Genomic DNA, 10874 nt, shown 5'->3' on the forward strand with positions numbered 1-10874 from the left:
GCTGCACCCATGACTTGCCTTGACTGGACATCATTCTTCTGGCTGTTTTGCGTTGGTGAGAGTTTCACCATCTTCTGCGCGAGATTGCGTGAACCTGTGAAGGGGATACCACTTGCTCTCTTTAAAACTGCTGGATGACATTGTTCCCCATCTGTGTGGAGAGCTGAAGAAAACGATCATATGATATGCTTAACCCCAGATGTGCCATTCTCTACACAAGTTACCTTTCGCTAATGTCTGGCAAAAGCTGCTGTGCCTGGTGCCCACTTGTGCTTAACGCTGTTGAATTCAAGCAACTGAGCAATTGCAAGTGTTGCTGGTGATGTTTCTTATGCCATCTGGTCCTTGATGCTGGGTCCCTATAGGACCATGTTTACCAGGGTAAGCAATGGTGGTGACACAGAGTCCTCTTGGTATCTTTCAGGGAAACCATTAAATGGTTTAGCCTCGCCAAATATCTGATGGCAGAGAATTTGTGCAGCAGGTGCAATATGCACTGAATCTTTGTCACTGTCCTGCTCGTACATATGACGAAAGCACAGAGGGGCAAGCCCTCCCGGAAGCCATAGAGATTGCATTGAGAGCCCTGTTTTGTGAAAACATGAGTCACACAGCTGCTGCCTGCAAAAATATATATATACATAATCAATCAAGCTGTTGTCTTTTAATAGCTTTGCTTAGTTACACTGACATTCTGTGACTGTCCTTTGTTTTTGTGGGGTTCACCAGAGCTTTGTGTACCTTATAAAGCCCAAACCTGAATGCTCTGCTATACCAAACTGAATTCACAGTATCTTAAGTAGTCTCTGCAAACACATATTCCTTATCTTTGAAAATAAATATTGCGTAGCATCTACAGAACAAAAAGTCAAAGTCAAAGTAGTCAAAGTAGCTTTATTTGTCAATTACTTCAAATGTCAAGACATACAAAGTATTCGAAAAAACGTTTCCCACTCTCCTACGGTGAAACATATAAGTGCACAGGCACAACAGAGAGGACATACAAACATACAGACAAGACATTACATAATACAAGTAGAACATACAGATAAACATATAGCAGCATAAGTTACATAAAGTGAGGTTATGTAGTGCAAAAAAAGGGCAATTTGGTACAGTGAGTGGTGTTACCATAAGTGATAAAAGTGCAGAAGCAGATTGTTACAGAGTCCTGATTTTAGGGGGGGTGGGGGAATTTGGATATGGCTGGGAGGAGTGAGGGGAGAGAGTTTAGTCCTGACAGCTTGGTGAATGAAGCTGTTGCTGAGTCTGGTGGTGCGGCAACGGAGGGTCCTGTATCTTCTTCCAGAGGGTAGTAGGCTAAACAGGCTGTGTGCGGGGTGGCTGGTGTCACTCGCAATTGAGGTGGCTTTTCGTGTGAGCCGGGTGGTGTATGTGTCCTGCAGGGAAGGGAGTGAGGCACCAATGATCTTAGCAGCTGTGTTCATTATGCGTTGCAGTGCTTTTCTGCTGTGTACAGTGCAGCTGCTGCCCCACACAGTGATGCAGCTGGACAGGATGCTCTCAATGGTGCCCTGGTAGAAAGTTCTCAGGATTGGTGTCGGTGCTTTCGCTCTCTTGAGCTTGCGGAGGAAGTAGAGGCGCCGCTGGGCTTTCTTCGCCAGTGATGCAGAGTTGGTGGCCCAGGAGAGGTCCTCACTGATGTGCACCCCCAGGAATTTGTAGAACAATGCAGTCTCATTGATATCCTATTTCTGCAACACATACTGTATTAGCTTTACACACCATAATATGTCTTTTTTTTTGCTTCTCTTTTGCAGATGTGTGCACCCTTGTAAAAGATGAGGCAAGGTGAGAGTTCACTCTGATGTGGTATTATGACACAATGCTAAATGAGTGCCTTAAGAACCAAGGCAGACTGCAAGGCTAGGTGTATGAGGACACATTCAATTTTTTAATTTAATTGTTAACCTCAGATTTTGTTTTATCTGCATTGTGTACTAATGTGCTGTAGACACAGTAATTAAACAAAGGTGAGACACATTCAACCAATGTAGTAATTCTGTTGCAGGATATAGGCCTATAGCATCACTTATTATGGCCCCTAACAGCTTTTAGTAGCAAAGAGTATTTTAATGGTTTAACATCAGGTTTATAATGGGACATGATTCATTTGTTGGGCTGTTTCACCAAGCGGCTTTATGCTACTGCCTTTTGACAATTGTTATAACCTGCTATAAAATTGACATCAAGGATAATAACAACTCGATGTAAACAACATTTGGTGTCACTTCATTTTGATGATCACAAAGATAACATTAGTATCCCTAGTATTATTTAAAATCTGTTGTACTTATACGTATTTCTTTTGGCCTAGTTACAATAAATCATGTCTAAGATCTAAGATTCTGTAGTCTAATCTGATTTGGAATAAAAAAAATTGTGAAAACGTAAGATTGTAACTCACTGGTGTTGAATGTCAATTGCGAAATAAAGTCAAGTAAAAAAAAAAAAACACTTTCCTGTTTTGTGAATTGTATTGATATGCTAATATATAAAACAAATATATGTGTTAGAGATGCAGTCTGTGATTCAATTTCCCAAAAGGTATAGCTGTAACAAAGTTGCTAAAACACTGGCCCTCTCTTGCCACAGTATAGTGTCTTCTACAACAGCAGACACCTACTTGAACACCTTCATCCAACAAATTGTGCGGTAAAACATCTGAAGGCAAAGCAGTGGTGTTGCTAATTTATTTCCTGTGTTTGAGCATATTGAAGTCTGCTAGATGTCATGTGAGTCAACATATTTCTCCTAGATGCATTCATCAAGTTCGTATATACCAGGCCAGAACACATTTGAAACTCTGTCACTGGTAGTCCCCACCCGGACCTCGGCAGTACAGTATTATTAACCACCTTTCAATCTCAGACGAAAATGGGATTTCAATTACATAACCAACTTGAACAGTTAAGAAATGGTCTAAGAAGTGAAGTTGTTGAGCCTAGGAATAGTGGCAATGGAGATTTTGCTAGTATCTAGCTAGCTTATCATATCGTGGCTAATAAAACCAACTGCAATTAGCTCATACAGTATACTGACTATGTTGGTAAAGTCAGCAGCTAGCCAACAAAACAATTCGAGAACGGTTAATAGATATTCTCTCTTCATTTTGCTTTCATTCTTTGCAGTTTTCCACTCCACTCCCGGTCGTAAAAATTGGCGGGTTATCCTTGAGTATGTTTTCTAATTTTGAAACTAATGAAAAGGAAAACCTAACTTTGGTGTTCAATAGCGAGTCAGACCAATTCTGATGTCACTTCTCTCTCCCCGCACCCCCAAGAAGGATTGCAGGGTGATTATGATGGTTTATGAAACTGCGAAGCGAATTCATATAATTGATTCACTGTTTTTTCTGCTTATTGTTACAGTATTTCATAAATGAGTGGAAATCTTTGTAAGACTATGTCAGTATGGGTTTACATTCCCCCGTAATATTAAGCACGTAGGCCCATAGCTACGTACGTAAGCACAAAGGTAACCACACATTAAGATGATGACATCTATTGTTACCTGGCTGGCTGTGTTAGAATTTTTACATTATGTCGTCACTCTAGAACGTTAGTAAGAAAGTTTAGTTTACTCTGGAGCAACCTTCTGTCCAGACAACTTGTTTCATTTTCATTAGAAATTAGTCATATTTTTAGATTTAAATATTGATCGGACAAACCAACTTTTACACTGAACGTTTCGTTTTAGCACTCCTCCAGAGTGGTTATACTCAGGATGGAGCAATTGACTGGAAGTAGGTTAAAATACATCTTTTTTTGTTAAAGACAGTTTTATTCATTTTTAAAATTGAATTGAAACCCTAGGTCTAGAGCTAGATTTACCATAAGCCATGATCTTCTATGTCTACATGTGTTATCCTACAATCTATCATAATTTTGCTTTCAGGTGAGCCACATGGCAAACTTCCACTAAAGCCAACCTTATGGGGAAGCCTTGGAGATGCCAATAGCAAGAACCAGTCTACAGCACAGAAGGTAAGAATATTCAACAAGGACCAATGAAAGGGCCAAAACCTAGGGATATGAGATCAAATATTATGCTTGAATCTACTACCTCTTCCCTAGATTGGCCATGAAATAAGTTGATGATGAGATGCTAAAGGAGTTAAACGCATTGTCTGAACAGAACAAGACCTTTTTACTTAAGAAAGTGTGAAACTACCTAACCTCATTACATGGCTCAGATAGGTCCATAGTAAGAATAAAAAGTATTAGTGCCATAACCTTTAGTGATTGGCCCATATCAATGATAATAAGAAAACACTGATACCAATGTTGGCCATCATACCAAAGGGTCCTAAGCCACTAATATTGGGAAAAGGACCCATCAGAGAGATAGAAATGCAATAAGATAGATTTAAATGGCTTTAAAGGCCATTCAAAATCAAGATTTGTATATAAAAAAGGTTTTAACAAGTATGTTTCTACACAACACGTGCCAAAACAGGAGAGGGAAAATAATGTTTGTGGCATACAAATTGTGCAGATGACATCAGGACTTCTGGAGCAGCACTGTCCAGTTAATGAAGATTCACATAACACTCCAAAATGTGTGTTCTTATGTGGCATTACAACAAGGCCTGTTGCCTAACCTCCACAACCTTTCTCCTCAGGTAAATGAAGTCGCTATTGGCTCTTATACCAGTTATGAAGATGACCTATTGCACTCGACCATGCTGCAGAAGATGCTAGCTATGGATGAGTCGCAAGCCCTCCATTTGAGCGAAGTACTCCAGCTGCAAGAAAAAGGTCAGAGGAGGATTACAGAGGCCCAACTCTGTCAGCTCGCCAGGAAGAAAAAGTTGGTGGTTATTTATCAATAATATATCTGAGCTAATATGTATGTACTGTATGTTTGTTACTGCTGTAGGTACAAAAAATAGGCTTACAAATGAATTGACAAATTTGCCGTGAGGATTCACAATTAATCACATTTTTTTCTTCTTCAGACTGAAGCTTGTAATAGTGGATATTTAAAATCACAGAAATTATGGAGAACCAGGTTTTGTTTCTTTCATTTTGGGTCCAGATTTTTACAATTTTTTGGTTGCAGGTTATAGTGTTCTTACTCAATACTGGACCGATTTAAAACGTTATTGGTGTAACACCCCAACCATCAAGAATTGGTTTCCAAGGGGATAGAATGCTGTGCACCTCTGTGCGGTATTTGTAGTTCTACGTGGTCCTGCTGGTAACTGTTCCCCCCTTCACTGGCAGATATCATAAGGAAAGTGGAGCAGATGAAGGAGTCATCCAAATGCAGATAGATCACCTCACACTCGAGTTCAAGAAGAACCAGGTGCACCTTTGATATTTAAACCAAATCATGTGAACTACAATTGTAAAAATGGTCATTGTGAATGACTGATAATGTTTGAAAGATGATATTGTAAAGATCCTTCTGTCTCTATATGTGAACTACTAGTATGGAGCTGATAGAAATTGTCATGGAAATGTTTTTTTATGGAGATATTGATTGTGAATCTGTTTTATCTTTAGAATTTATTTCAGAGCTATCAGAAATTCCTCCAGTCAGCCACTAGTAATAGACAATGGCTCACCCGCATGGTTCAGCACATAGAGACGACTATGAGCTCTGCATCCCGCCTGCAGGAGGAAATGAAATCTCAGGGAGAGGTGATGTTTTTTTCAGGAAACACCCAACACTGCTGCTCTAATTTCCTGTAAAATCCCCGTAAATGTATGTTCTACCTAAAACTCTCTTTCAGGAGGCAGTTTCGTGTAGCCCTCTAATTCTGGTTTCACATTTGAATGAGACTAAAGATGATACTGAGAGGTACTGTTATTCTTTTTGTACTTTGTAGTTCTTGCATAAGCCTGTTACACAAAACACATAGCTCTCTCTTAAGTTGTTATTTGTAAGATTGCCATGATTACGTCCAGGTATGGCCTCAAGGACGTGGTTAAAGGCAGTGGGTCTCACTTGGAAGGAGTAGTGGATCAACCTTATCAGAAGGTAGACATAGCTTTGGACAAGTGTAAGGCCAAGGAGGTGCATCTCTGTCATGAGTGCATGCTTAGGATATCCCAGGCATCACCAGGTATGGTGTTACTTTTGTGAATAAACGTACTTGTCCAATTCAATTTTATTTATATAGCGCCAAAACAATACAATTGTGTCAAGGCTCTTTACAGAGCCCATTGCCTGGAACCCCTTAGGGCAAGCACAATGGCAACAAGAGCAAGGGAAAACAATGGCACATAGGGGGGGTGACACCACCAACTGATTGGGGACTGATCTGCTTGTGGTCAGGCTGAAAGAGATAGGAAGGGGTTGTGTGGCAAAAGGGGCAGGGAAACCATAAGAGATAGCGCTAAGCTATAAGATAGTGTATAAGCATCTCTTTGTGGTGGCCGGCAAACAGAAGTATAGTCATGACATTTGAATACATATTTTTGTCATAGGAATGTTTTCACTGGAGGGCAGTGGCACAGAAAGGTGCACAAAATTCAATGGTGATCATGTCACAAGATACAGAGATGCTGCTGTGCAGGTTTGTGAGGTTAATGTACCATTTCTATATTGCTGAAAAATAGGGTGAAAAAAACATTTAAATTAGTTTTCTGACAAAATCTTGGTGCGTCGTGGAAGCCACATAGTATTTAAGTACTGTAGCCTCACTTTTCAATTTGAGCACATTCATTCTCTCTTCATCAGACTGATCAGGATATCGAATATGCTGAGGAAAAAGTTGAAGAGAAGGAGGCAAATGTGTCTGTTGGTCATAATGCTGGTCCTGAGCTACTGAAGTTCCCAGGTGCTCAGAAGAGAGTGGGAGAATTGACGCCAAAGGCTGTACAGCTTTTCTTTGCTTCTGAAATGCTCACCCCTTCTCCAGCAACAGTAAGAAGGCCACTTACTTAGAATGGCAAAAGCCAAAATGTGAAATGGATGGCTAATCAGCAAAATAAATAACTTAATATAATTGCTGGAATTTAATTTTTGCCTCCATCCTAATTTTAAGCCAATGGACATGGCTTGTAATTCAATATGTGACTTCATGCTTGCGGATATTAAGCGTCTTAGAGCTTTACCAAGATCAGAAGACCTAGCAGTATATTGCATCATTACAAATTACATTATGACACATATTACACGTGATACATATGTCGTTAGTGTGAAAGCAAATACTTTTTTAGCTGAAAGCTGTATTATTTATAATGACTGATGTGATCATTGTAACAACACATTTTGCAGATACCTGATAACTTAAGTAAGCCAAACCATGAGGTGTCTATTGGTCATAATGATGGCCCTGGGCTGAAGTTCCCAGGTGCTCAGAAGAGAGTGGGTGAATTGACGCCAAAGGCTGTAGGCCTACAGCTTTTCTTTGCTTCTGAAATGCTCACCCCAACTCCAGCAACAGTAAGATGGCCACTTTCTAAGAATGGCAAAAGTCAAAATGTGAAATGGATGGCTAAGATGAAATAATGATTTATTTCTCTCTTTTCATCAGGCCACTGATTTGGTTATTAAAACAACTCCAAAGGTGAATGGCCCTGAAGTGAAAGTGAATCACATGCAGACTTCACAGCCACTTCCTAGCTTTGAGACAGAAGTGCAGTTTAAGCATGGAAACATCAAGCTATATCATCAGAATATAGACACAGTTGAAAGTGAGGACCTTCTCAAGAACTGTGAGAGTGCTTCACCTGACAGCAGATTTCAGATTTTTGAGAAAGGAGTGTTATCTGAAGGTCAACTTTATCCACCAGCCACACCGGTAAGTATGTGCAAATTTGCACTGACGGATGCAGCGATGTCAACAGTGCTGTTAAATGATGCCAACCTGTCCTCTGCAGTCCTACTGGTAGGAATCACCTTTTGGCAACCATTTTATTTTTAGATGTGAAGAATTTTGCTCGTCTAAACGTTGGACAAACATTTATTTGGAACCTTCATAAAATGAGGAAAATTCCTTTTTCTTTGCTAGGATCATAATGATTGCCCACAGCAAAATATGGAGGCTGCTCAGCCATTTGAAAACCTTGAGGTTGTGCCTTTGAATAACCAACCAAAGGAAATAGACGGTCATCATGAGACCAACACCCCCTTGTGTGGCATTCCTGTCTGGACTCAACCTCAGAATATCAAGGCTGTGACCTCATGGAGCAGCTCATCAGGTGTGATTGTTTTATGTTTAAAAGCATTTCCAAAGGGATATGTAATTATTTGGGTGAATCATAGAATAAAGACACATGTTGACTCAAGCCTTCCTGCATGTCTGGTTATAGAAATGTCTTCATCTGGGGGAAGTCACTCTGAGGGAAACAGAACCATTTGTGATGGCCTGATTATGAGGGGCCAAGATGCGGCTGCACAGGTTAGTGAAGCGCCTTAGAGCTTTACCAAGATCAGAAGACCTAGCAGTATATTGCATCATTACAAAAAACATATGACATATTACAAATGATACATATGTCATTAGTGTGAAAGCAAATACTTTTAGCTGAAAGCTGTATCATTAATAATGACTGATGTGATCATTGTAACAACACATTTTGCAGATACATGATAACCTAATTAAGCCAAACCATGAGATGGCTGTTGTTCTCAATGACTGTCCTAATGATGGTCCTGAGCTACTGAAGCTCCCAGGTGCTCAGAAGAGAGTGGGAGAATTGACCCCAAAGGCTGTACAGCTTTTCTCTGCTTCTGAAATGTTCACGTCTACTCCAGCAACAGTAAGATGGCCACTACCTTAGAATGGCGAAAGCCAAAACGTGAAATGGATTGCTAAGCATCAAAGGAATTAGCTTCAGTATTTGATGAAATAATGATTGTTTATTCTCTATTCAGCAGGCCACTGATTTGGTTATTAAAACAACTCCAAAGGTGAATGGCCCTGAGGTGAAAGTGAATCACATGCAGACTTCACAGCCACTTCCTAGCTTTGAGACAGAAGTGCAGTTTAAGCATGGAAACATCAAGCTATATCATCAGAATATAGACACAGTTGAAAGTGAGGACCTTCTCAAGAACTGTGAGAGTGCTTCACCTGACAGCAGATTTCAGATTTTTGAGAAAGGAGTGTTATCTGAAGGTCAACTTTATCCACCAGCCACACCGGTAAGTATGTGCAAATTTGCACTGACGGATGCAGCGATGTCAACAGTGCTGTTAAATGATGCCAACCTGTCCTCTGCAGTCCTACTGGTAGGAATCACCTTTTGGCAACCATTTTATTTTTAGATGTGAAGAATTTTGCTCGTCTAAACGTTGGACAAACATTTATTTGGAACCTTCATAAAATGAGGAAAATTCCTTTTTCTTTGCTAGGATCATAATGATTGCCCACAGCAAAATATAGAGGCTGCTCAGCCATTTGAAAACCTTGAGGTTGTGCCTTTGAATAACCAACCAAAAGAAATAGACGGTCATCATGAGACCAACACCCCCTTGTGTGGCATTCCTGTCTGGACTCAACCTCAGAATATCAAGGCTGTGACCTCATGGAGCAGCTCATCAGGTGTGATTGTTTTATGTTTAAAAGCATTTCCAAAGGGATATGTAATTATTTGGGTGAATCATAGAATAAAGACACATGTTGACTCAAGCCTTCCTGCATGTCTGGTTATAGAAATGTCTTCATCTGGGGGAAGTCACTCTGAGGGAAACAGAACCATTTGTGATGGCCTGATTATGAGGGGCCAAGATGCGGCTGCACAGGTTAGTGAAGCGCCTTAGAGCTTTACCAAGATCAGAAGACCTAGCAGTATATTGCATCATTACAAAAAACATATGACATATTACAAATGATACATATGTCATTAGTGTGAAAGCAAATACTTTTAGCTGAAAGCTGTATCATTAATAATGACTGATGTGATCATTGTAACAACACATTTTGCAGATACATGATAACCTAATTAAGCCAAACCATGAGATGGCTGTTGTTCTCAATGACTGTCCTAATGATGGTCCTGAGCTACTGAAGCTCCCAGGTGCTCAGAAGAGAGTGGGAGAATTGACCCCAAAGGCTGTACAGCTTTTCTCTGCTTCTGAAATGTTCACGTCTACTCCAGCAACAGTAAGATGGCCACTACCTTAGAATGGCGAAAGCCAAAACGTGAAATGGATTGCTAAGCATCAAAGGAATTAGCTTCAGTATTTGATGAAATAATGATTGTTTATTCTCTATTCAGCAGGCCACTGATTTGGTTATTAAAACAACTCCAAAGGTGAATGGCCCTGAGGTGAAAGTGAATCACATGCAGACTTCACAGCCACTTCCTAGCTTTGAGACAGAAGTGCAGTTTAAGCATGGAAACATCAAGCTATATCATCAGAATATAGACACAGTTGAAAGTGAGGACCTTCTCAAGAACTGTGAGAGTGCTTCACCTGACAGCAGATTTCAGATTTTTGAGAAAGGAGTGTTATCTGAAGGTCAACTTTATCCACCAGCCACACCGGTAAGTATGTGCAAATTTGCACTGACGGATGCAGCGATGTCAACAGTGCTGTTAAATGATGCCAACCTGTCCTCTGCAGTCCTACTGGTAGGAATCACCTTTTGGCAACCATTTTATTTTTAGATGTGAAGAATTTTGCTCGTCTAAACGTTGGACAAACATTTATTTGGAACCTTCATAAAATGAGGAAAATTCCTTTTCTTTGCTAGGATCATAATGATTGCCCACAGCAAAATATGGAGGCTGCTCAGCCATTTGAAAACCTTGAGGTTGTGCCTTTGAATAACCAACCAAAGGAAATAGACGGTCATCATGAGACCAACACCCCCTTGTGTGGCATTCCTGTCTGGACTCAACCTCAGAATATCAAGGCTGTGACCTCATGGAGCAGCTCATCAGGTGTGA

The sequence above is a fragment of the Sprattus sprattus genome, assembly GCF_963457725.1.
Source record: "Sprattus sprattus genome assembly, chromosome: 19".
Classification (NCBI taxonomy): domain Eukaryota; kingdom Metazoa; phylum Chordata; class Actinopteri; order Clupeiformes; family Clupeidae; genus Sprattus; species Sprattus sprattus.